Raw genomic sequence first — 24958 nt, 5'->3', positions numbered from 1 at the left:
TAATTCCAAAATTAACCAAAAATTTTATAAAGCAAAACCAAGTTGAAGAACATACTACACCTGATATCAAAATTTGCTCTAAAGTTATAGTAAATAAGACAGTGTGGCATTAGCAAAAGATAGACATTTAGATCAGTGGAACAGAAGAGAGAGTTCAGAAAATAAACACATAAAAATTTGCCAAGGCAATTCAACAATGGAAAAGATAATCCTTTTGATGTATAATACCAGAACAATTAGATTGCCATAAGCAAAGAAAGTTCTTTTATATCATATAATAAAAAGTAGCAAAAATAGATATAATTGTACCTTAAGTAATAAAACTTCTGGAATAAAATATTTTAATGAATTCTCAGTAATCTTTGCTTAGGAAACATTTCTTCAATAGAACACAAAAACCACCAACTTTTAAAAGATGTGTGTGATTTAGATTTTACTGGAATTTAAAATGTTTGGTCTTGAAAAGACACTTAAGAAAATGAAAACAGAAGTTTTAGGTTGGGAGAAACTATTTGCAAAACATGTATCAGAATGTATAAAGAATTTTTCTTAAGAATTTTTTTTTAAAGATTCTATTTATTTATTTGACTGACAAAGATCACAAGTAGGCAGAGAAGCAGGCAGAGAGAGAGGGGGAAGCAGGCTCCCCGCTGAGCAGAGAGCCCCATGCGGGGCTTGATCCCAGGACACTGAGATCATGACCTGAGCCAAAGGCAGAGGCTTAACCACTGAACCACCCAAGCGCCCCATGTATAAAGAATTCTTAAGATACAATGATTAGAAAATAAACAATCCAAATAAAAAAGAAAAAAAATTGGACACTTCACCAAAGAAGATATTTGAAAGGCATATTAGTACACAAAAGGATGCTCAATCACATTAGTATTAGGGAACTGCAAACTAAAACTATGATGAAATATGACTATATACCTACAAGACTAGATAAAATGTAAAAAGCCTGAAATTACAGTGTTTGTGAGGATGTGGAGAAATGTAACTCTTGCATATTGCTGGTAGAAATGCAAAATGGTACAAACACTTTTGGAAGGGGTTGGACAATTTTTCATATGGTAAACATATACAAAGTGTATGACCCTGCCATTCTTCCACTCTTAGATATTTATTTACCTAAAAGAAATGAAAACATATGTCCACACAAATATATATATTTGGGTATTTATAACAGCTTTATGCATAATAGCCAAGAACTATGGAAAACCCAAATGTCCATCAACTGTTGAATAAAACTGACCTAAAAACAAGAATAAAAGTGTGTCTATGCATGTCTAAAAAAAAAAATAAATGAAAACATTAAAGAGGAAATATTAGAGGTGATTTGAGGTTCTATTCTAAACACCAAACTTCATGGATTTACACCAAAGTCGCTATTTTAAGAAACATAAAATTAACTTATTTTCAAGTAAATTTATTTTATCAGGCTAATGTACAGTAGGTGATTTCATTAATTAGAAGACATTTTAATTAGCCCATCAGGTTGGTATGTAAATGAATTCATGAAAACACGGTTCTCTTGAGTGGTTTAAATGATGCCTCTAATCTTATTTATATTCTTAGTTTGCCTTGCAAACTCTTCATTACAGAGGTAAAATTCAAGTGATCACACATTGAGAATGGAAACATCTGAGTTAATGAGGTTTCCTTAGATCTCACTTTTAGATTGTGTTCTTCATGGTTTCTTAAAAGAGGAATTTGTTGCAAAGTTGCCCCTGTAGCCTGGCAGATTCACTGGGCCCCATTCTTAGTTCTGGAATCACATGCCTTTTTTCTCTTTCAAGTAAAACCATTTTTTTAAATTTAAAAACAATTAATTAACATTAGTGTATTCTTAGTTTCAGGGGTAGAGTTCAGTGATTCCTTAGTTATATACAACACCCAGTGCTCATTACATCACAAGGCCTCCTTCATGCCCATCTCCCAGTTACCCCATCGCCCACCTCCCCAACAATTCTATTTATTTCCTAGAGTTTGTCTCCCTCTCTGATTTCATCTTACTTTATTCTTCCTTCCCTTTCCCTACGTTCATCTGCTTTGTTTCTTAAATTCCAATATGAGTGAAATCATATGACATTTGCCTTTATATGACTGCCTTATTTCACTTAGCATAATACCCTTTAGTTCCATCCACATCATTGCATATGGCAAGATTTCATTCTTTTTGATGGCCAAGTAGTAGTCCACTGTGCATACCTATACCACATCTTCTTTATCCGCTCATCAGTCAGTGGTCATCTGGACTCTTCCCACAGTTTGGCTATGGTGGACATTGCTGTTATAAACATTGGGGTGCATGCACCCCTTTGAATCACTGTTTGTGTCCTTTGGATAAATACCTAGTAGTGCAGTTGCTGCATCATAGGGTAGCTTGACTTTTAACTTTCTGAGGAACCTCCATACTGTTTCCCAGAGTGGCCACTCCAGTTTACATTCTCACCAACAGTGTGAGAAGACTGTCCTTTCTCATGTTTCTTTGCCAGGTGTATGATCGAGGCTTCACCTGCAGAAAACGCCGATTTGCTTGTTTTCTTCTTAGAGCTAAAAATTGTATGGTATAAAGAATAAAACCATATTTGGGTAATTTTTCACCACTAAAGTAGGCTAAATCATTTGCCTACGGTTAGACCACTAGTCAGTGGAGCAGCCAGAATTGAAACCACTATGATTGGCCTCCTGTACCGAGAGGCCCAGTCACTGGTCTCCTCTGTCCTGCAACTCTGTCACCAGCCCGTGCTCTCTGGCCCACTGAGAACAGAAAAGGGAAGGCAGAGATGAAACTTCCTTTGTTTTCAGGGGAAGAAGAATGTCATTTGTGGCTAGACATGGACGTTGCCCAGAATTCCCTGGATCACCTTTTCACTCTGCCTCCTGGGATGCTCACACCAGGGATGGGGAGGACAGACATTTGCTGACACCATGCTCTGTGTCAAGTGTCTGTATACTTCTAGAGCTAGGAGGCAGCTATAGGACCCTCTTGGTCTAGACCCACTCTCTCCCCACCCTCCAGCAGCTAGTCTCCCAACACACACCCACACCTTCCTCTGCTCTTTGATCCCTCCCACCAGACCACCGGCTCAACCCTTTCAACACTGGGCACAAGTGAGTGACCCCGACTCCACTAGCCATCTTGTGGACTTAGGGGCGGAAGGCAGCTGTGAATTCTGAGTCTGGGAAGACAGGTGTAAGTCCTGGACATTCTCATCCCCTTGGGGTCCCCAGGGGTCTCACTGTACATTTGATGGCTGGGTCTGCATACACCCTCCCTGTTTGCCTGCTGATTTCCTTCTGTGCTGCAAGCTGGGCAACCCATGGCCCTCCAGGCCCTTCTTTTTCATCCCTGGTAGACTGAAAGATGACCCCCCAAAGATAACCACATCGTATCCCCACAATCTGTGACTGTCCCTTAAAAGGCAAAAGATGTGATTAAATTAAGCATGACGAGATGAGGAATTGATCCTGGGTTATCTGCAGTGAGTTCCAAACGCCACCATACGTATCTCTGTGAGGCAGAGGGAGCTTCCACACACGAGGAGGGGGAAGAGCAGTGAGATCACAGAAGCAGAATTTGGAATGCTGTAGCCACCATCTGAGGGGACGAGAAACTGGAAGAGCAAGGAATGGATTCTCCCCTAGAGCTTTGGGAGGGAGCAGTCTTGCTAACATCTTGATTCTGGACTTCTGGTTTCCAGGACCATGAGGTAATAAGTTTCTGTTGTTTTCAGTCACCTACATCACAGTTCTTGTGACTGCTGCCCCACAACCCAAATTCAAGGTCGGATGAGTTTTGGTTATGACCATCCCTCTGATTGGACCAGGAGCATCTCTGCTTCTCAGACTAGTGCGGGGCCTGATGGTTCTGGGCTCCTTAGACATGCACGATCACCATAATCAAAGGCTCAAGACCTCCAGGCTGCTCTTCTAGGAATAAGTCTTCCCAGTCTCAGTCCCGGCTGAAGGGCCCTGCACCTGCACTGCGGACAGCCCAGCTCCCTGTAGGGCGCAAGAGAGGCGAGCAGGAGTGCTGTGGGTGGCTTTCCCTTTGCAGCAATCTTAACTCACACCTTAGGTCCAAAACTCGCAATGTGAGCCCTAAGCGTGCCATACCCCCAGCTCTCCTTTGTGGTTAGTTTCTCTCCCAAAGGCGGAGAGCACCTGCACTGTGTGTAAGAAATGTCCTAGAAGTTGCGAAAAACCTTAAGTACGGCAAAGTCCCTGATTTCGAGGAACTCCTACCCTAGAAGAGGGCACAGAATAGGTAGCAAATAATTAAACAACAGAAGCCCAGTTCAATCACACTGAAGCTACAAATTATTTGGATCATGTCCTTGGAAAATCCAAGGGCTAAACCCTCTTTAGGCATTAGGAAAACAAAGTCATGGAGCCTCGCCTTTTCCTTTTTGATGCAGCCTGGCCTGCTTGGCTCCTTTCCAGCTGTCCCCAGGGCTCTGGAGCGACCTACTTCTGGCCAAGCCTACCTGCCCCTTCAGCCTTTCCCCACACGGAAGAGAACGGGCCTCTCCAGGAGAGGCCTGCTCTGGTCATGTGCCCATCTCCCGACCAATCACCATGGCTCAGAGGGCTCTGGGTGCCAGTTTGGGTCAGGTGCTCAGTCCTGGGACCAAGGACGGGAGCCCAGCTTGTCGCCAGGCAAAGAGGTTGAACTGACTTCAAAGAACCCCGGGGTGGGGTAGGGTGTGACGCCCCACGGAGGGGACGCTGAGCGGAACCACCTGTCTACCACGTGGTTCTTCCTTGCACTACCCTGCGTCGTTGTCCTGGTATTCGAGCGCTGGGGTCGTCCCATGGGCTTCCTCCAATGGGGGACAACGCAGGAGGGAACGAAGGACGAAAGGCCTGGCCGCACCTGCCGCTCTGGGCGGTTCACCGTCCCTTTGGGGAGGGTCCCGTGTCTGGGCGTGAGGAGAGGGTGCCATCGCGTGCTCGGAACTCATTCCACGCGGACTCCTGTGTGTGTCCCAGTCCAGGGAAGGATGGCGGCTCCCGGGGCTTTCCCCCACCCCGCCCCAGGCCCTGATCCTCGGCCCCGTTGGAGGATGAATGCTAAGGACCCGGGCAACAGGAAGGTGCTGGGTCTTTCAGGTCGCCTCTGCGGTTGCTCAAGGCCCTTCCGACCTGGCCCTAGTTGAGGGGGAACAGACGGTGGACGTGTTTCAGGAACAGAAGCGCGGCGGCCCAGCCATGCAGCACCGGCCACGTCGGCCGGCTGGCTCCGCGGGGCCCGGGCCGCTCCCGCAGCTCGTCCGTGAAGACGCCGCGGTGCGCGCGCCCTGACCTGAAATCCCCAGGCGGCAGCTGCGCGGTGCACAGCTGGTGGCGCCCGTGCTGGGAGCCGGAGCATCCTTGCCGCGCTCACCAGCAGCCTCTGCCAGGGCTCCCGAGAGCAGATTGGACCCCGCGAAGGGGGGCAGACTCCAAAGCTATAATTTGAGCCAGGATCTCGTTACACTTACATGCAGCTGTTGCATTCAGAAATACAATGTATTTTTCCCCCTTCTAAATAGGCTCTGTTCATCTCAACTGCTTCATTTACTGCCTTTTTCTGCAAAACTTTGGCAGTGGGGTATAATAATGTCACTGTTGAACTCTCTGCGGTTAATAAGCTCCTTTTTGTGGCAGTCTTTTGAGGCTCCACGCACTTTTGAAGAAAACCATGTTTCCCCTTTCTGTGGTTTTGTCAATCACAATTTCCTTTCTAATAGCATTTCATCTTTCCGCATGTGGTGTAAGATCCCCGGTGTAAACAGGATAGAACGACCTGCTGCGTAGTCGCTGGATGACTCTGTAACGGGGCCAGCTCTGTTCATTAGCATGGTGTTGAGAAGAAGCGAAAGCACTTCCAAGCTTAAGGGCCGCCATCTGAGAGAGGGAGACCACTCTAGTTTTGCTCTGGGTTTTCTTGTGATGGTTACTGTGAATTAATTCAAATAATTATCTCTTGTAAGAAAAAAGGAACATTTCTAGTGTCTGACCTCTGAAGTGATTGCAATGTGTTGTTTTTCTTCAGCAAGTGGATCCATCCTATTCCGTGAGTGCTTATCCAGCACCTACCCTGTACAAGTCTCCATGTCCCATTGTTGGGGGATTCAAAGATGAATCGTTCCCTCCCTGCTTGCAAGGAAGTTGCTACCCAGTGAGAAAGTCAGGCAGGAAGACAGCTACCCCAAAGCAAAGCAGAGCACTCGGAGGGTTATCGACTACAGACAGCTGCCGCCGCTCCACAGACTGGGGCATTAAGGGACGTGCCATGGGGAGGGATGGTGTTATCTGGGCCTTAAAGAGGGAGCAGGATTTAGATGGGCAGAGAAGGGAATGCTGGGCACAGGTTCAGCAGCATCAAGTAGCTGGTGTTTTCGAACAAAGGTAAGAGGTCAGCTGCACATAGGGAATAGTGGTAGGACAGGGATGTGATTATTCAAGCTGGGTTGGGAGAACCTGACACAGCAGCTCGGGAGACCCGACATTTTCAAAAGACAGTGGGATGCCGCCATGCTCATTTCGGTTTCATTATCCCTTTTGGAAGAATTGATCCACTATGTCCTTTACTGGAGGTCCTCATTTTTAGGAGGTGGTGTTGAGAAATTTTGGAGTGAAGTCTGATGATGTCTGAAATTTATTCCCAAGTAGTCCAGCAAAAACTGTTACACGCAGAGAGAGAGACCCACACAATGAGACAAAGCATCAACAAATGTCAAATCCAGGGGCAAACCCAGGGGGAGGGTATGTGGGTGTTCATTTCACTGTTTCGCTTTTCTGGAAGTTTGCAAGTTCTAGAGACTAGTTGGTAATACCTGCCCAGCTCTGCAGCTATGCTGGGTCTTGGGATTTAGCTCTCCTAGCAAACACTCTGCTCTAACTCATGATCCCCACTCTACTACCTATGAGCCAAGGGGCCCCAGCAAGACACTGAAGCCACCTGCCCACGGGTTTCAGCATCTGTGCAACAAATGCAATAGGAGGGCCTGCTGGCCCACGTGGTGCTGCGGAAGATGAGGGAGAGAACCAGCATCTGAGGCATTTGATGTGGGGCCTGACCCATGTAATGGCTCAGAAAATGACTTGATTATTATAACCACTGATACTATGTTAAGCTTTCTGCTTAAACCTTGCCGAGTCCTATTTCTACCCAGCACGCATGGGCACTTCTACAGGCTCAGGGGGCCTGCTGACAGCTCTGCAGATGCCCTGTCCTCCCAGAGGGCTGAATGGTCACACAGCATCCTGCGGTAGGAAACAACAGCATTGTCAACAATAGCCAAACTATCGAGAGAGCCCAGTTGTCCAACGACAGATGAATGGATAAAGATGATGTGGTACATGTACGCATGGGGGATTACTCTGCCATCAAAAAGAATGAAGTCTTGCCTTTTGCAACAACATGGATGGAGCTAGAGAGTATTATGTTAAGTGAAATAAGTCGGAGCAAGACAAATTACATATGATCTGGCTTATACGTGGGATTTAAGAAAACAGATGAACATATGGGAAAAGGAAAAAGAAAAAAAGGAGAGATGGAAAGAAGCCATGGGAGACTCTTAATGATGGAGGACAAACTGAGGGTTGCCGGGGAGAGCTGGACGGGGGAGGGCCTGGATGGGTGATGGGCGTGAAGGAAGGAACTTGTTACGAGGAGCACCAGGTGTTGTATGTGATGAATCACTGGATTCTACTCCAGAAACCAAAACTGCACTGTATGTCAACTACCTAAAATGTAAATTAAAAAAAAAAAATACACTCTGCAGGTCCAAACTTGTATATTGTAAGGACCTCTCAATTATACTGGGAGCAGAGTTTGAATATTCAGATTAAATGTCACTATCTTCAACGGGATAATCATTTGGTTAAAAATTTTTTTAATTCAAGAAAGAGATGGAACAGTACTGTTCTCTCAGCTGTACCAACAACACTACTGTCCTTTTCAAATTTTATTCTCTAAACAAATGAAACATTTCAGTGTGACAATAAATGGTCACCAACGGGACATAAGTGACTTGAAGACAGCGAGAAAAGCTTAAACATCACTTTTCCCTGGAGTATTCTGGTCTTCTCTCTGCACTTGTCCCAGTAAAAATGGCTTTACACGGAAACAAGAGGCCTCCTACACTTTACAGAGCACATTCAAGAGCGCTCACTCAACTAATTACCAGCAAACTTAAAAATTCGGTAAATGTGAATAATTGAACTTGAATGTTGGCAACTGTGAATGCCCATACACGTGTACATATGCCTGAAGAACTGAGCAAAATAAAACGAGAGTGACTTAGTGCCTATGTTAGCATTTGCATTGCCCCATAAGAACGGAGCTCGTGCTCTGCAGGTACTACGTGATGGGAGTAGCCAACCAACGTGCTTCAGTGCAGCTGCACATGGGGTCTGGACCTCCACAGGCTCTTACTCATTTTCTCTAGGTCAAATAGATTTTAGTCTTAGGACAGTTTTGGATTTATAGAAAAACTGGGAAGACGGGACAGGCAGTTACCATATACCTCGTATCCATGTTCCTGATGAGTAACATCTCACAGGATTCTGGTCCATTTGTTATGGTTAACCAACCAATATTGATATATTACTGTTAACTTATTTCCCTACCTTATTCAGATTTCCTTTGGTTTCACCTAACGTCTTTTTTCCATTCCAGGATCCCACAGCACGTTTAATTGTCTTGTCTCCTCGGGCTCGTCTTGAGTGTGGCAGCTCCCTCAGATGTCTCTTGTTTTTGATGAACTTGACAGTTTTGAAGACTCCACATGTTGTTATGGCTTCACTTTTCAGGCTTCCTATAAGCAGTAGCCTCCAACATCGCTAAACATTGTTTAAAGTGCTTTAATAGCCTTTGCAAGGGACATGTAATATCATGTCAGAGCAACTGCGATAGTTACACTTTGAAAATGTGCTTGTGGTTAATAATAGATTAGAAAGTTTTATGCAAACTGCTTCTTGGTAATTAGATATTTGAGATGTTTTGTAGAACCCCAATTTTTATTTTATTTAAAATCACAATTTACTACAATTATAAACATAATCCAGTTATATAGGATCAGTTGGGTAGCTATTATACATTGTGGGCATAATTACAACTACCCTGTATGTATGCCCCCCTCACACTGTGAAAATATAACAATTGCCAGAAAGCCATAGTTGGAGGGAAATTCTTCAAGGCAAGAGCTGATCTGTCTCTTTGCTTCCAGGTCACAAAACCCCAAACCCCAATGCCTATGTCAAGGGCTTTTTGCCCTAAACCCAGCTCTTAGGTCTTTGGCAATACAAGGTCTGATTCTTCCAATTATTTAAAAATATATTCTGAGCAGTTTCCTAGACCAAGCACTTGGCACAGGTAGGACAAATACCTGTCTGTGCCCTCACAAGTCAATCTGGCCATGGAAGTGGACATGCAGCCAATAAATCACTCAGGACTTGGCCCCCCATATGTTGGGGGAGTCTCCAGTCTTTCTTTTTCCCTCTCTGGTATTTCTGATGCTAACCTGTCACTCACGGGTTGGTCTGTCTGTGTGCATGCTGCATTGCCCAGATCCCTGCCTGTGGCTCTCCTCAGCCCACCTGGTCATGGATCAGCCCCATTCATGTCCATCTTGCTGCTCAGTTTTGCAAGCAGATTTCCCAGCTGCCCACCTTGTTGACCAAGCCCCACTGCCTGGTCTGTGATGAGCCACCAGACTGCATTAGTGGCAGATTAGATACTGCAGAAAAAAGAGTGGGGGAAGACATGGTGATCAAAACTACCCAAAATAAAACAGAGCAAAGAAGTCTGCAAAATTCAATAATCAGTGAGCTACTGGAAATTTTCAAGTGCCCTATTATATATGTGTAATTGGAGTCTGCAGAGAAGAATAGAAAGAGGGGGAAACAGAAAAAAACATTTGAAGAAATAATGGCCAACCTTTAAAAAATTTCCAACAAAGTAGATTGCAGAGCAAAGAACATTATTAGAAATAAAGTTATTTCATAATGATATAGGGATTAATTCATCAAGAGTGTATAACAGTCTTAAACATTTATGTACCTAATAAGAGAGTTTCAAAATATATGAAGCAAAAACTGACAGAACTAGGAAGAGAAATAGACAAAATCAAACTTGTCAGAGATTTCAACTTTCCTTTCCAATCACTACAAGAACAAAGAGAGAGAAAATCAGTAAGGAAATCTAAACTTAATTTTGATATTAATATAGCCAATTCAGCTTTCTTTTGATCAGTATAAATAAATATACCTTTTACTATCCTAAGCCTTTTAACCTATTCCTGTCTTTATATTTAAAGTAGTTAGTTAACATGCAGCAGAGTTGAAGAAAGTATATTATTATAGAGTCTGTTATCAACCAAACTGACAATCAAAATTTTAAGAATACTGCACCCAACATTAACAGAACACACATCCTTTTCGAGGACACACAGAAAGTTTACTAACATTAAGCAAACTCTGAGATATAAAAAAATTCTTAATACATTTTAAGGGATTCAGTTTATGCAAACTATATTATTTTACTACAGTGGTATTAAATATATTCTAAATATTTGGAAACTAAATAACATATCCTCAAATAACCAATGGGTTCAAGAAGAAATTTAAAATTTAAAAATTAGAAAGTATTTTAAATAGTGTTTTAAAAATAAAAACATAGTATTTTGAAACTATCTGGAAATACAACATGCGAAGATTTGTGGAATGCAGCCAATGCCACAATTTGAGGGAAATTTGTAGTCCTGAGTGTCTACATTAGAAGAGAAGAAACAGCACAATCTACCTTCATAAATTTTTAAAATAGAGCAACTCAAACCCAAAGGGAGCAGAAGAAAATAAATAATGCAGATCAGAGTGGAAGCCAATGAAATATAAAATAGGAAATCAAAAGAGGAACTCAGTGAACCCAAAGGCTGGTTATTCAAGAAAATTAATAAAATTAATAAAATTGATAAATGTCTAGCCAGGCTGATCAAGAAAAAAAAAAAAGAGCAGACAAAAATTACCAATAGCAGGCTTGAAATAAATGAAATCCACAACATATTTTACAGATATTAAAAAAAAAAAGGAAACAGTATAAACAACTTTATGCCAGTACATTTAACAACTGAGATGAAATGGATAAATCTCTTGAAAGGTATAGAAATTATCAAAGCCCACTGAGAAGTCATATTTGTAGTTATTTGTAGTTAAAAACCTGCCAGAGAAATACCATATGTTTCACTTATATGTGTAATCTAAAAAAACAAAACAAATAAACAAACATATTTAAAAAGGAGAAATAGACACCATAAATACAGAGTATAAACTGGTTGCCAGAGGGAAAATGGGTGGAGGTTGGAAAAAATGGGTGAAGGAGGGTGGGGGATACAAGCTTTCAGTTATGGAGTAAGTCATGGGAATTATGGAATAGTGTCAATGGAATCGCAGTAGTGTCATATGGGGATGGTCGATAGTGATAGTTGTGGAGGGCATAGTACAACTTAGAGAGTGGTAAATCACTCTGTTGTATGCCCAAAACTAATGCAACATTATGTGTTGACTATGCTTCAATTAAACATTTTTTTTAAATAAAAGAAAAAAATCCTAGGCCCAAATGACATCAGTGATGAGCAACCAATCATTTCAGGAAAATATAATATGAATTTTATAAAACTGTTCCAGAAAATTATGTAGGAAAAACTAATCCCCAATTTGTTCTATGAATTTAGTTTTTCCATGCAGCCAAAACTATACCAAGACATTACAGGAAAAGAAAATGATACACTAATACCTCTAATGAACACATACGCAGAAAAATAAAGTATTATGAAAAGGTGGAGTTTTTATCCCAGAAATGCAATATTGATTTAACAATGGAAAATCAACGAATGTAATTCAATACATTATCATACTATTAAAAAGCCACCGTAAAATTGTCTCAATAGATGCAGAAAGAGTATGTGACAAAATCTAACACCTATTCCTTTTCTTAAAAATTCCCAATAGTCTAGGAAAAGAAGGAACTTCCTCAATCTGATAACCCATACTTAATAGTGGAAGAAAGAACTCACCACTTTTATTCAACATTGTTCTGGAAGTTCTGGTCCATGCGAGAATAAATGGAAGTGATCTAAATTGGAAACAAAGATGTAAAAATTATCCTTAATCATGAACAACATGATCATCTATGTACATAATACTATAGAGTACTGTAACTGACAAGTGAGTTTTACAAGATTACAGGATACAATTAGCATACAAAATATGCATTGTATAAAATGTAAATGAAATAATATATGGGGTACAGATTAATCTTAAAAATTGATTGTAATGTTAATAAGAAACCATGATAAGTAGACATTTTAAAATAGTATTTTAAAAACAAAAACATAGTATTTTGAAACCATCTGGAAATACAACATGCTAAGATTTGTGGAATGCAACGTTTCCCCCTCTTTCTAGCCTTCTTTGCAGACTCCAATTACACATATATAATAGGGCACTTGAAAATTTCCATGATAGGTAACCAACAATAGCATCAAAGGCATGAAATACTGAGGAATAAATCTGACACAGGAGTTCAAGACCCTCACACTGAAAACCGTAAAAGTGGTGGACATTAGAGACCCACATAGCAGAGAGATGCACCTCACTCATGGGTGGAGAACTCAGTATCATCAAGTTGTAATTCCTCCAAACCAATCTGTAGATTCAACAGAATCCCAGCTAAAATTCCAGCAGGTATTTTTTGGGGGGTAGAAATTGAAAAATTTATTCTAAAATTATATGGAAATTGCAAAGGCCCTAGTGTAGACAAAACAACAATTGGACGATTAGCATTCCCAGCTGCTTTATTTGTAACAACCCCAAACCTGAACTCAGTGTTCAGCAGATGAATGGGGAGACAAACGACGGCTTAACCACACAATGGAATACTACTGAGCAATATAGAAGAATGGTCTACAGGCACATACAGCAAAGTGGATGAATCTCTAATTACGCTGAGTGAGAGAAGCCACATACAAAAGAGTAAACACTGTATGATGCCATTCATGTAAAATTCTAGAAAATGAAAGCATTTTGTCGTCACAGGAAATAGATCAGAGGTTGTCTGAAGACAGGAGAGAGGCACTAAAGACAAAGAGGACGGATGGGATTACAGGAAAACACAAGGAAACTTTTGGGGGTCATGACATGTTCTACTTTGCGTTGATGGTCTCATGGGTGTTGTGTAGTAAGATCAAGCTGTATCAAGTTGTAAATTTAAGTAGGTGCAATTGATGGTATATAAGTTATACTCCACCAAAGACAGAAAAAATGCCACCTGCATATATGCTGTGCCCAGTAGTCCCTATGCTTTAAAAATTACATCACTTCTAGGTACAAATCATGTAAAGAGATATTTTTGCAATGTTTATCCTGGTGCTTATTAATAAATGGGCAATTAAATAAGTTCTGGTCCATATTTGCCTTGAAGTATTATGCAGCTTTTTAAAAAAATTGAATTGAATCTCCGGCAGCTGGTAGCTAATGTACCAAGTGTGTTGCTAAGTGAGAAAACCAAGATGTAGATATGTGCATGCAAATTTGTTCTCCTTTTGTGAAATAATGACCAAGCTCATGTCACATGACTCTGTGTGTTGAAGGGGGAGGGGGTATTGTTAATATCGGTTTCAAGTTCCAGAAAGAGGGAGAGGAGGGAAAAGCAGAGATAAACAAAAATAAAGTCTACAATTTTTTAAAAGAGGCTCAACTTAGTTTGGATACTAACCCACATAAATTTTAAAATATGAAGTAATCGGGGAAATTTGCATGACAATACTTGAAGATATTAGGGCACGATGAGCGGGGGTTTTTTAGCTATGGAAATGGTCTCGTAGATTGTTTCAATATTCCTTATAGCTTAGAGACACATACTGACATGTACATTTCTGAAATGGTGCAATCCTGGAATATAATTCAAGGATTTGGAAAGGGGTTGGGAGAGACAAAGCAGGCTTGGGAACACATTGATAATTACTGTAGCTGGATGATGGGGTTAGGGAGCTTCTCGAATACTATATTGGTTCATTTGTTTCACAATAAAATGATTAAAAACTGCAATTTCTGGTCTGACACATAAGGAGCCTGGGAGTTGTTACATCTGTTCTCACCACAAGAAGAAAGCTGAACAAAGTCTTCCTGGATCCATCAGAGACCCAAGGTCAAGGGGCAAACTGCTGCCCCCGAAACTGGAGAGAAAGACAGATGGACACTGAGAACCACAGCTTCCTGGGACTGACGCTCAGGAGGGGACACACGGCTGGAACCAGGCGGAGTAAGAAAACCTACATTGTGATGCTCAAATCACAGGCCACGGAGGCTCCAGGGACACAGACTTCAAAATTTAAAATTCCAGGGGGACCCAATTGTAGGGGAGTCCTGCAGTTGTAGGAATTTTACCTCTAGGAACCCCACCATGTTCTCAGGGTGTACATCAGAGAAAAAAAAAAAACAAAACACTGCTGGCCGGGGTAAGGGAAAAGCAATCACCCTGAAAATGAACTTGCAGAGCCTGAAGCAGAGCCTAAAGCAGAACCTGAAGACCTTGGGGTTCACCCCAGCTTCACCAGCCTAGGGGAAGGGAAATACCTGACTCCGGCCCCTTGTAGTCTTCCTGCTCCCGCTGAAGGGGGGAGAGCAGAACAAAACTGAGCAGCCCTTGTGGGGACAGGGACTCACAAAAGACCGAGACCCAAGCACGGAGGACTGCGGGACTTCCTCTCCCTGTACCTCATCACCGCATCCCCGGGCGGCTCCTAAGCACGGGGCCTTCCAGCAGGAAGAACCGCACATCTCAGCCCTCACTGGAGAAGAGATCTCTAGAGAATCCCAAAGACCAAGGGCGACAAGAACGGACACCAAAGGAAAGTAGCCGGTGACACCTGCCGCAGAGGCTGGCTGCGAGCTCGGCCCAACACCCGACAAGATCCACGCGAGCCTCACGCCAGAGGGCACCTGCCTCGCCGCCTCGTCCCCAGGACGGTCTGTCTGCCTCTCAACCAGAAGACCGAAAGCGAACTAAACAGCGCACAGATGCGAAAGGAAGTACACCAAAACCGTACACGGGCGTAGACTCAGAACCCCATGCGTCTCCCCGTTTCTGCAGCTCCCACCCTGGTCCCAGCCTCCTCCGTCCTGACGCCAGCCCCCCTCTGCTGCAAACTCAGCGTCTCGTCTTTCCTCCCCTGGCCCTGTAGGTCCGGAAATCCAAGCACGACTCCATCCCCTGAACACCCTCCCCTAAATCTGGCTGTACTCGCCAGCCGCAAAGGCTCGACGCACACGACTCCATCTTTGGGGGGGGGGTCCCCTCTTCATCCACCTCAGCCCGCCCGACCCAGCCCGGAAGGGTCAGCTTAGCTGAGACCCTCACGTCCTTTCCCACCTCTCCCATCCGCATCCCACTCTCCAAGTGTGGTTCAGCGCGCGGGTGCCTGAGGGAGGGCCACACTCTCACCTGAGGTGACCTTGGACACACCACTTATTTGCCTTGAGTCGCACTCACTTCAAAATGAAAAAAAAAAAAAACTCTCCCAGTTGTCATTACCTCAGGATTGCTGCGTCAGGTCCTCTGTGAAGAACATACCAACCCATACGCAGATGTATTCACACCGAGTGTGCTCGTGGAGAAATCTTGAATCTTTATTTCCTTTTCCATGCATTTGTCTTTGTCCTCGAGCTCTTTCCGGGGAGGGCCCCGCCATTGCTTTCTTTGTGGGCACCGAGCAACTTGTCCTGTAACGTGGGCATCACCAGGGCACAGTGAATGCTTTCTAGGGCCAAGCACAGGTACCACTTCTGCAGCTGGGGACCACGGGCGTGCGATCCCGTCCCTGTCCGAGCAGCGACGTTTGTCATCGCGTACTACGGGTGGAAGTCTCTGCAAACAAAATCCATCGTGGTCACTGACGTACCATCTCATTGTTTCCTCCAGTGTTGCGTGTTGCTTTCCAAGCAAAGCAGCATGAAGGGGCTTTTATATTTTTTAAATCCACATATGAAGTGAAAATCTTTTCTTATCTGTAATAGCACCACATTTTGCTGATTTATCAGGTTCTTCCAGGCTGGTTGCTGGTGGTGCGCATGGGGCGAATCCTGAGAGTATGAACAGAGAAGCCCGAGCTCTCAACGCATCAGAATTTCAAAAGGTACTGCTATCCATGGACGCCTAATAGAATTTCCTAAATTTACTGTATTTGAGCAAAGTAAGCGGCACGTTTCATATTCGCCTGCTTCAGTGTGAGAAAGAGCTCTGATTTTTCTTTTTAATCTTTACCTTTGTAACCTGAGTGCCATCGGCCTTGTCAGCCCGAATTTTACTTCCAGCCCTTCAGCTTGCCGCCACTGAATGGCCCTTTAAGACAAACTTTAAAAGGGATGATCAGCTGTGGCGTATTTCGCTAACAAACCGCTACTCAGCAGTAAAAAGGAATGAGCTTTGATACGGGGAGCAGCATGGGTGCATCTCGAAACTGCTGTGTGACAGAAAAGAAGCCACTGGCAATGATGTCTATGATTCCATTTATGTGAATTTTTAAAAGGGGCAAGACTAATCTATAGGAGTAAAGTCCCGACTAGCGGCTGGCTAGGAGGTGATGGTTCCTCACTGTGAAGGGCACAAGAGAACTTTCTGGAGTGATGGATTGGGAATTAGTGGTGGTCATGATGGGGCGTATACACATCTGAAATGTCAACCAGCTACGCGCTTAAAATTTAAGAATTTGTCTGTATGCAAACTATAACTTAACCAAGTGCTACTAAGCAAGCACTGTGGGACGACCTCTGCTTCTGGAAAGATGAGGTAGACGTACGTTCTCTCCTGCTCCCACTACATACAACTGGACGTCCCATGTATAAAGCAAACATAAGGAAATTCTAAAACATGGGACGAAGAAAGCAGACTAGGCAGGGACCGTGGAACCCTGAAACAACAGAGCGGGCCCTTCCTTGGGTGTGGGCCTGAGGGTGTCCTAGGCCTGGAGCCCAAGAAAGGGACAACTCGGACCTCGCGTTCGTTGCTGGCAGAACGTAAAATGCTACGATTGTTCTAGAAAAGAGCTTGGCAGCTTCTTAAAAAATAATAATAATAAATATTTAAACGCCACACAGCCCAGTGAGGTACTCCGGTGCATTAATCTCAGAGAAATGAGGATGATTGTTCACACAGATCCACATGTTTATGACAGCTCCATTCACAGTAACCAAAATGGAAACCCGTCCACGTGTTCTTCAATAGGTGAATGGTTGAATAATCTGTGGCCCGTGCACGGACCCACGGACCCACGTGGCCCCTGGACCAGTACTCAGCAGTACTAAGAGCCTAACGATTGGCATATGCAGCAATCTGGCTAACATCCAGAGAATTATGCTGTGGGGGGTGAAAAGCCCATCCAAAACGCTTATGTACTGTATGATTTCATTTATAGAACGGTCTTGAGATGACAAAATTCTAGAAATGGAGACAAGGTGAGTGGTTGCCAGGGGTTAGGGAGGCCATGGCTATAAAAAGAAAGAGAGTGAGGAGAAGGGTCCTTGCTGATACGGACGCATTCTTTATCTGGCTCCATCAATGTCGACGTCCTGGTTGTGACATTGGATCTCATGATACTGTTTTAAAAGATTCCACCACTGGAGGAAACTGTGTAAAAGATCTGGAGTATCTTTCTGTGTTATTTCTCAAAACCACATGCCGGGGCGCCTGGGTGGCTCAGTGGGTTAAAGCCTCTACCTTCGGCTCAAGGTCATGATCTCAGGATCCTGGGATGGAGACCTGCATCAGGCTCTCTGCTCAGCAGGGAGCCTGCTTCCTCCTCTCTCTCTCTCTCTCTCTGTCTGTTTCTCTGCCTACTTGTAATCTGTCAAATAAATAAATAAAAACCTTAAAAAAAAAAAAACACATGTGAACCCATAGTTATCTCAAGATAAAGATTTTAGTTAAATGTTCAAAACTCACAGCAGAGCAGGGTTTGATTGGGAAAGGGCCCGAGGGAGCTCTGTGGGGTGGTGGCCCAGTGAAATGCATCATTGGTAGGGATTATGTTTATGCATGTTCAAGACACAGCAAATGGTCACTTAGTATCTCTGCATGTCATTGTATGTCAATTTCACATTTAAAAAAGAATTACGGGGATGCCTGGGTGGCTCAGTTGGTTGGGCAGCTGCCTTCGGCTCAGGTCATGATCCCGGCGTCCTGGGATCGAGTCCCACATCGGGCTCCTTGCTCAGCAGGGAGCCTGCTTCTCCCTCTGTCTCTGCCTGCTGCTCTGTCTGCCTGTGCTCGCTCTCTCTCCCCCTCTCTCTCTGACAAATAAATAAATAAAATCTTTAAAAAACAAACAAAAAAAGAATTACGTGGAAGTACCTAACCTACCCTCCCTGCAGGCTGCAGATGGGCGGGAAAGCCGGCATTCTTTCCAGTCCTCTGAGGAAGCCTATGGAAGGGCAGGGGCTCCGCTGGTCTTGGCTGCAATGTAGCACTCAGTCCTCAGTGCTAACTCCTTCTCTCACATCTTCGTCTGGCTGGCTCCCTCCCCACACCGCAGTGCTTGGCTCAAACCTCTCCCCTTCCACTCAGCTCTGCGTGTGGCTGACTTCCAACCAATCTACTGAAAGTTGGATGCTAGGCTTCCCCAGCCTTAAAAGTCTCTGAACCACGTCTGACCCCTCCCACCCCCAACCTCCACTGGTGGCTTCTCTTCTGGCTCCTGGGAGCTGCCAAGGCAGCACTGGGAGGACCTCCATTCCTCCCTTCCCCCTGCCACCTCAGGCCTGCCTAGAACCTAGAACCAGGAAGTGCAAGCACCCTGGGAGGACCACCCTGATGAGCTCTTTCTGGAACCTCAGGCCTCCAGCCGCTTGTGGTAGGAGGAGGATGCAGCTCACCATGCAGCTCGCAAGGGTGTAGGTTATCTTTAAAACAAAACAAAGAAACAACAGAGCATAATCTCCTCCAGTTCCATCCAAGCAGACAAAGTCAATTATCATATGGTTTCACTTATTTGTGGAGCATAAGGAATAGCACGGAGGACATTCGGAGAAGGAAGGGGAAAATGAAGGGGGGGAGTCAGAGGGGCAAACAACTACGAGAGACTATGGATTCCGAGAAACAAACTGAGGGTTTTAGGGGGAGGGGCGTGGGGGGATAGGTGAGCGCGGTGATGGGTATTAAGGAGGGCAGGGATTGCATGGAGCGCTGGGTGTCACGCGCAAACAGTGAATCATAGAACACTGCATCAAAAACTAATCTACTGTATGGTGATGAACGTAACAGTAATCAAAAAATAAAATTAAAAAAACAATAAAAATAAATTTAAAAAAACACAAAATTCACTTTCTGCAAAATTTTGTGCTGTGGTAGGTGGAATGATGGCCCTCAGAGGGCCTCAGTCCCCCAGAACCTAAGGAATATGTTAGGTTACTCAGAGTGACCATGAGGGATTAAGGCTGCGGGTGGAATTAATCAGCTGACCTGGAGATGGAGAAATTTCCCTCAATTATCCAGGAAGGCCCATTGTAATCAGAAGGTTTTGTACGCGTGGCAGAGGGAGGCAGAAAATGGTAGTAAGGGGCCGTGGGGTAGTAAGAAAGCAGGAGCTGGAACAGACAATGGAGGCCGGCTTTGAGGATGGAAGAAGGAGCCCCAAGCCATGGAACATGGATGTCTCTAGAAGCCAGAAAAGCAAGGGAATGGGTTCTCCGCTAGAACTTCCAGAAGGAACACAGCTGGGCAGACCCCTTCCTGTTCACCTAGTGAGATGCTGTCACAGATCGATCCTACAGGAGACAGGCGGGAAGTTGCGTGACTGCCTACAGCGGCTGCGCAGGAGGCATACAGGGTTGACTACTGTTTGCGTGAGGCCTGAGGGGGAGGGAGCACAGAGAAGAAAGGATGTCCAAGCTTTGCAATAGAGTGGTTTGCTTTAACATTCTTGTAACTGTTAACAGTCATCTCTGGGCTATCTGTGAAGCAGATCAGCCTCGACAGGGTTTTAATGACCTTTTTCTTAAGAGACTTACTACAGTCCAGCAGGGTCCGTTTTACTCTGACCAGCCATTTCTCTTCGAGAGAGGGAGAGAAAGAATGAGGGTCAGAGGGAAAAAAAACACTGAAACTTTATAGCTCATGTATTTCGGCTATATTGGGTTAAATGAAACATACAGTTCAAATTACCCCCATTTCCTCCGTTTTTACTTTTTTAAATGTGACCATTAGAAAACTGAAAATTATAAATGTGCCTCCCCTTTAGGTTTCCATTGGACATCATTTCTTTACAGAAACGATTGCTAAATTGTTTTTGTATGAAAGGTAATCAGAGTATGCAGCCAGATATGCAGGAGAATATATTGTCTTCTGTGGATTTTGTAATGTTTGCAGATTTTCAGCTTCTTAAAATTTGTAATTTGTTGCAATAGATATCATTTTAAATAAACGTTTATTTGCATACCTACTTATGTATTTATGAGACTGCATTCTTCTCTAAGAAGTACCCCAAATTGTATACATTTCTTGTCCCATCAAACCTGGATCTGCCCCGGAAATCAGGCACCATTCTTCACAGAAGGCGTGGGGAGCATTCACGAGCCCAGGGCTCAGTTCAGGGAAGTGAAAAGATCTCTCAGGGTATGGGGAGCGCTGAGTTCCTGAGGCCAACAGAGAGCCACACCTGCTCTTCCTTCACAGGTCACCCCTGCAGCCTCCAGTCCTTCCTCTTCATCAGCGGTGATATTAAAGAATAAGAAAGTATGGGTTAAGAAAATTCAGTTTATGCAAATGGAGCGAGAACAGAGCACCTCTGGAAAAAAAGGAAAATGTTATTATAGAAAGGGCTGAGCAAATCTGTGGGCAGGAGTCATGAGGAGGGAAATCAGACACACATCATTTGTGAATCTAAGTTTATTCTGCAGGATGCAGTTGGAAATTTTCCAGTAACTGAATTTAAGGACCATGCAGAGCTAGAATTAAGAGAGCCAGGAGACACCAAATCAGAGCTTTTCTCAGACTTGAAGCTGAAACACCCCAGTGTTGGGGCTGTGCTTTGGCCCACAGCAGTGTAGGAAGTGAGAAACTAGCAAAAACTGACAGGAAAAGTGAGCTCAGGCATTTCTGGCCTGTTAATTCATCCAGCGGCAGAGTGTAGAGTACACTACTGTGTGTCGTAAGTGTAGGGAGCACAGCGTGTCATGTGTGTACATAATACGCTGTGTAGTAAGCATATTAATGATATGTATGTAGCACAGTGTGTAGCATGTATAGCTGACAGCGTGTAGTATGTATGTGGCACCGTGTGTAGTGTGAGCATGTAGCACAATACACAGTATGTATATATAGTACAGCATGTAGTAAGTGTACATACAGCACAGGGTGTAGTAAGTGTATACAGCTCAGGGTGTAGTATGTGTATATACAGCACAGGGTGTAGTGTGCGTATATTGTATATTGTGCAGGGTGTAGTAAGTGTATATACAGGACTGTGTGCAGTTAGTGTATATAGCATAGAGTGTAGTAAGTTTATATAGCACAGGGTATAATAAGTGTATAAACACAGGGTGTAGTACATGTATATAGTACAGCATGTAGTAAGTGTATATACAGGACTGTGTGCAGTTAGTGTATATAGCATAGAGTGTAGTAAGTTTATATAGCACAGGGTATAATAAGTGTATATACACAGGGTGTAGTACATGTATATAGTACAGCATGTAGTAAGTGTATATACAGCACAGCGCATGGTATGCATACACAGCACAGCATGTAGGAAGTATATAGCATAATGCACTGTATGTATATATAGCACAGCGTGTAGTAAGTGTGTACATGGCACCATGTATAGTGGGTGCACATAGCACACTGCGTAGTATATGCATATAACATGGTTCACACTCTGTGCGTACGGCACAGCAGGGGCTAGGTGTAGAATACATAGTCCGCAGTAATGTATACGCCATAGCATACAGTATTCTTTCCAAAGCCTGGAGGAACGGAAAGAGAAGGGATGGACAGCTTTATGGCAGATCAGTGATGTCTCCAGTTTGTGGGGAGAGGGCTCGGAACACTCGGTCACCGGCTTTGATATAGGGCTCAGTCCACAGGAGCGTCCAGTTAGTGACATGTCATCAGCACCCAACTGCAGTCATCGCCCTTGACCTGGTAATGACCTCTCAGTCACTGAACGCTACCTGGCTCCAAACGCGGGTGTGTTTTAAAAATAGTTAATGACGGGGGCGCCTGGGTGGCTCAGTGGGTTAAAGCCTCTGCCTTCGGCTCAGGTCATGATCCCAGGGTCCTGGGATCGAGCCCCCTATCAGGCTTTCTGCTTGGCGGGGAGCCTGCTTCCTCCTCTCTCTCTGCCTGCCGCTCTGCCTACTTGTGATCTCTGTCTGTGAAATAAATAAATAAAATCTTTTTAAAAAAAATGGTTAATGACGAGCGACAAACAGAAGCACAGATGAAGTTAATCGGCGGTCGTGTATAAACAGGGCTTTATTGCCTGTGAGGTGATGAGAGCGTAACGGATGAACACGACTCACGAGTCACGTGGAGGAGAGCCGAAGTTTGAGGCAGTTTCCTAACTTTAGGGAATTCGCGCACAGTCTGCAGTGACACACAGCAGTGGTGGGTGGTTTTACTGACCAGCGGTCCCGAGGCGCTCGAGCAGGCACGCCATACTGTTATATCTGGTATAATAGAAGGAAGATTCAGGACCCTGAGGGGCTCATTACGGGGTATACAAAGAGAAGTAAGTTCACTCTACTTGACGTGAGTCAGGAGATTGATAAGCAATATGTACTTGGGGGTTAGGCTGAATGATAGATTTTATCTTTCTAAAAGTCACGTTTTTAGAGAACATCTGCATCGGAAATGTCCTTGGTTGCAGTGTTTCATATCTCCAATAAAGAAATGGTACACCTGGGCTTGGGTGATCAGGCTGGGTGGGATGAGGGTGTGAGGCATGGAGAGAGCAGAATGGAATCAAGGTGCGGACCCGAGAGGACTGCAGAAACCCCTCCATCTCGGGGTGCCTCTGGGCCGTGGCTTCCCCTCTGATCCGCCCTCATGGATCCCATTCTCAAGAACAGCGAGTCTTTTGAAACCCCAAGGGCTTGTAATCATTTGAGTTTTTTTATAAGATTATTACTTTTAATATGTATTTTACATGTTGAACATTGCACTTTTGATCATATTATTGACTTTACCCAAATTAATTGTAATACAATGGAATGTTATTTATAACACGTCTGACTTTTTTCCATTTAGCACGAAGTGAACACTCTTTAATTTACTTGCAATTAATTTTATAAGAGAAAGCATGATGTGGTAAAGATAAATTTTGAAATTGCATATAGTGTCATGTTTGGGTTTGGGACCAAAAATCTCCTTTGAAACATGGGCTGATTGTTAACTCCGTGTGATGAATGAGCTGTTCTGACCTTTCCCACCTGGACATGGGGTGGAGAAATTGGGAGCCCCTCCCCTCATCTGTGGGCAGTGGAAATTCCGGCCACCCAGCCCTGGCCTTCAACCCTACCAAATCCTTTACTTATTTATTTATTTTAAAGATTTTATTTATTTCAGAGAGAGAGAGAGAGAGAGAGAGCACAAGCTGGGGGAGAGGCAGAGGGAGAAAAAGAAGCAAACTTCCCGCTGAGCAGGGAGCCCAATATGGGGCTTGATCCCAGCACCTGGAAACCATGACCTGAGCTGAAGGCTGATGCTTAATCATCTGAGCCACCCAGGCACCCCCACCAAATCCTTTATACCAGGCTTTGTCAATCCTGCAGTACTGAAATTCTGGCCTGATTACTTCTTTATTGTGTGGAGCTAACCCATGCATTACAGAATGTTTGAGAGTCTCCCTGGTCTCCACCCACAGAGGCCAATAACACTTCCCACACCTAGGTTGTTACCACCGGAAATGTCTCCAGGCATTGCCAACACTCCATGGGGGCCAAATCTCCCTGGTTGAAGACCACTGTTTTATCTCATCACCACATGTGCTCTCCAGTTGTCCCCCAAATTGTGACCCATTGACATCCCTAATGTGGGAGAGAAGTCATTTCCAGAAGTTATCTAAGCACAAACATATGAAAATTTTAAAAATCATTCATTTGAAAGTTTCCCCCAAATATTTTCAAATCTAATGAACAGGTGTTTACTTAACACTTACCTTTTGCAAAGCATTCACTGAGCTGGTCCAGTTTTCTCTTCCAACAGAGTTTTCAAGCTCTCCCCATGTTCCCTAATCAAACAAACAATTTCTGAGGCCACAGATAGGCTTTGAGAAGAGTATCTCATTTTGTCTTCAATACCTCAGGTCTTACTTTGTAAAATCATTCTTTCTACGAGGAGGGAAGGAATCGGAGCTACCAAGACAGTCTAACTCCACTTTGTATTCAAACTGACATTATAAACATAGGATTTTGCAAAGTTTGGAGAGATTTTGCCCCACACATTTCCAATGAAGTTGCATGGCTATAAATCTCAGAGAAGTGTGACATATACAGGAATCGCTCACACATCCTTCATTTGTGCCCTGTGAGTATCAGCACAGACAGTGAGTAAAGGACACGTGGCTAACGATGTAGTAAGCATTCTCAAACAGCCCTTAGACTGAATCTGTCACACACAGATAGGACACTAGAGGCATCATCTAACTAATGAGACCAAGAAAGAAAATGTCATTTGCTTTAAAATAACCTACAAATTCAGCTTGCCTTCCTTTATGAAATCATGAGTATTAAAATAAAAGCCTTTGTTAACAATTTTTTCTGAAAACAAGTTGGGAATTTTGGAAGTTATAACTTCCGGGATACCTAAGTAGCTCAGTCCAATAAGCGTCTGACTCTTGGTTTTTGGCTCAGGTCATGGTCTCATGGGTTGTGAGATCAAGCCCCGCATCAGGATCCACGCTCAATGGGGAGTCTG

General features: G+C 43.9%; 1 long non-coding RNA gene across 1 annotated transcript; it reads right to left on the bottom strand.

Moving 5' to 3' along the window:
• Window positions 1-2473: 2473 nt before the first annotated feature.
• Window positions 2474-3546, bottom strand: LOC125084969 (uncharacterized). Its single transcript, XR_007122751.1, has 2 exons — window positions 3244-3546; window positions 2474-2553 (listed from the first exon to the last, which is right to left on the bottom strand). It is a non-coding gene; the product is annotated as an uncharacterized LOC125084969 (long non-coding RNA).
• Window positions 3547-24958: the final 21412 nt, after the last annotated feature.

This window comes from Lutra lutra, chromosome 14 (assembly GCF_902655055.1).
Source record: "Lutra lutra chromosome 14, mLutLut1.2, whole genome shotgun sequence".
Lineage (NCBI taxonomy): Eukaryota > Metazoa > Chordata > Mammalia > Carnivora > Mustelidae > Lutra > Lutra lutra.
The sequence above is the reverse complement of the archived record's forward strand: the minus strand, read 5'-3'. Positions and strand labels throughout refer to the sequence as shown.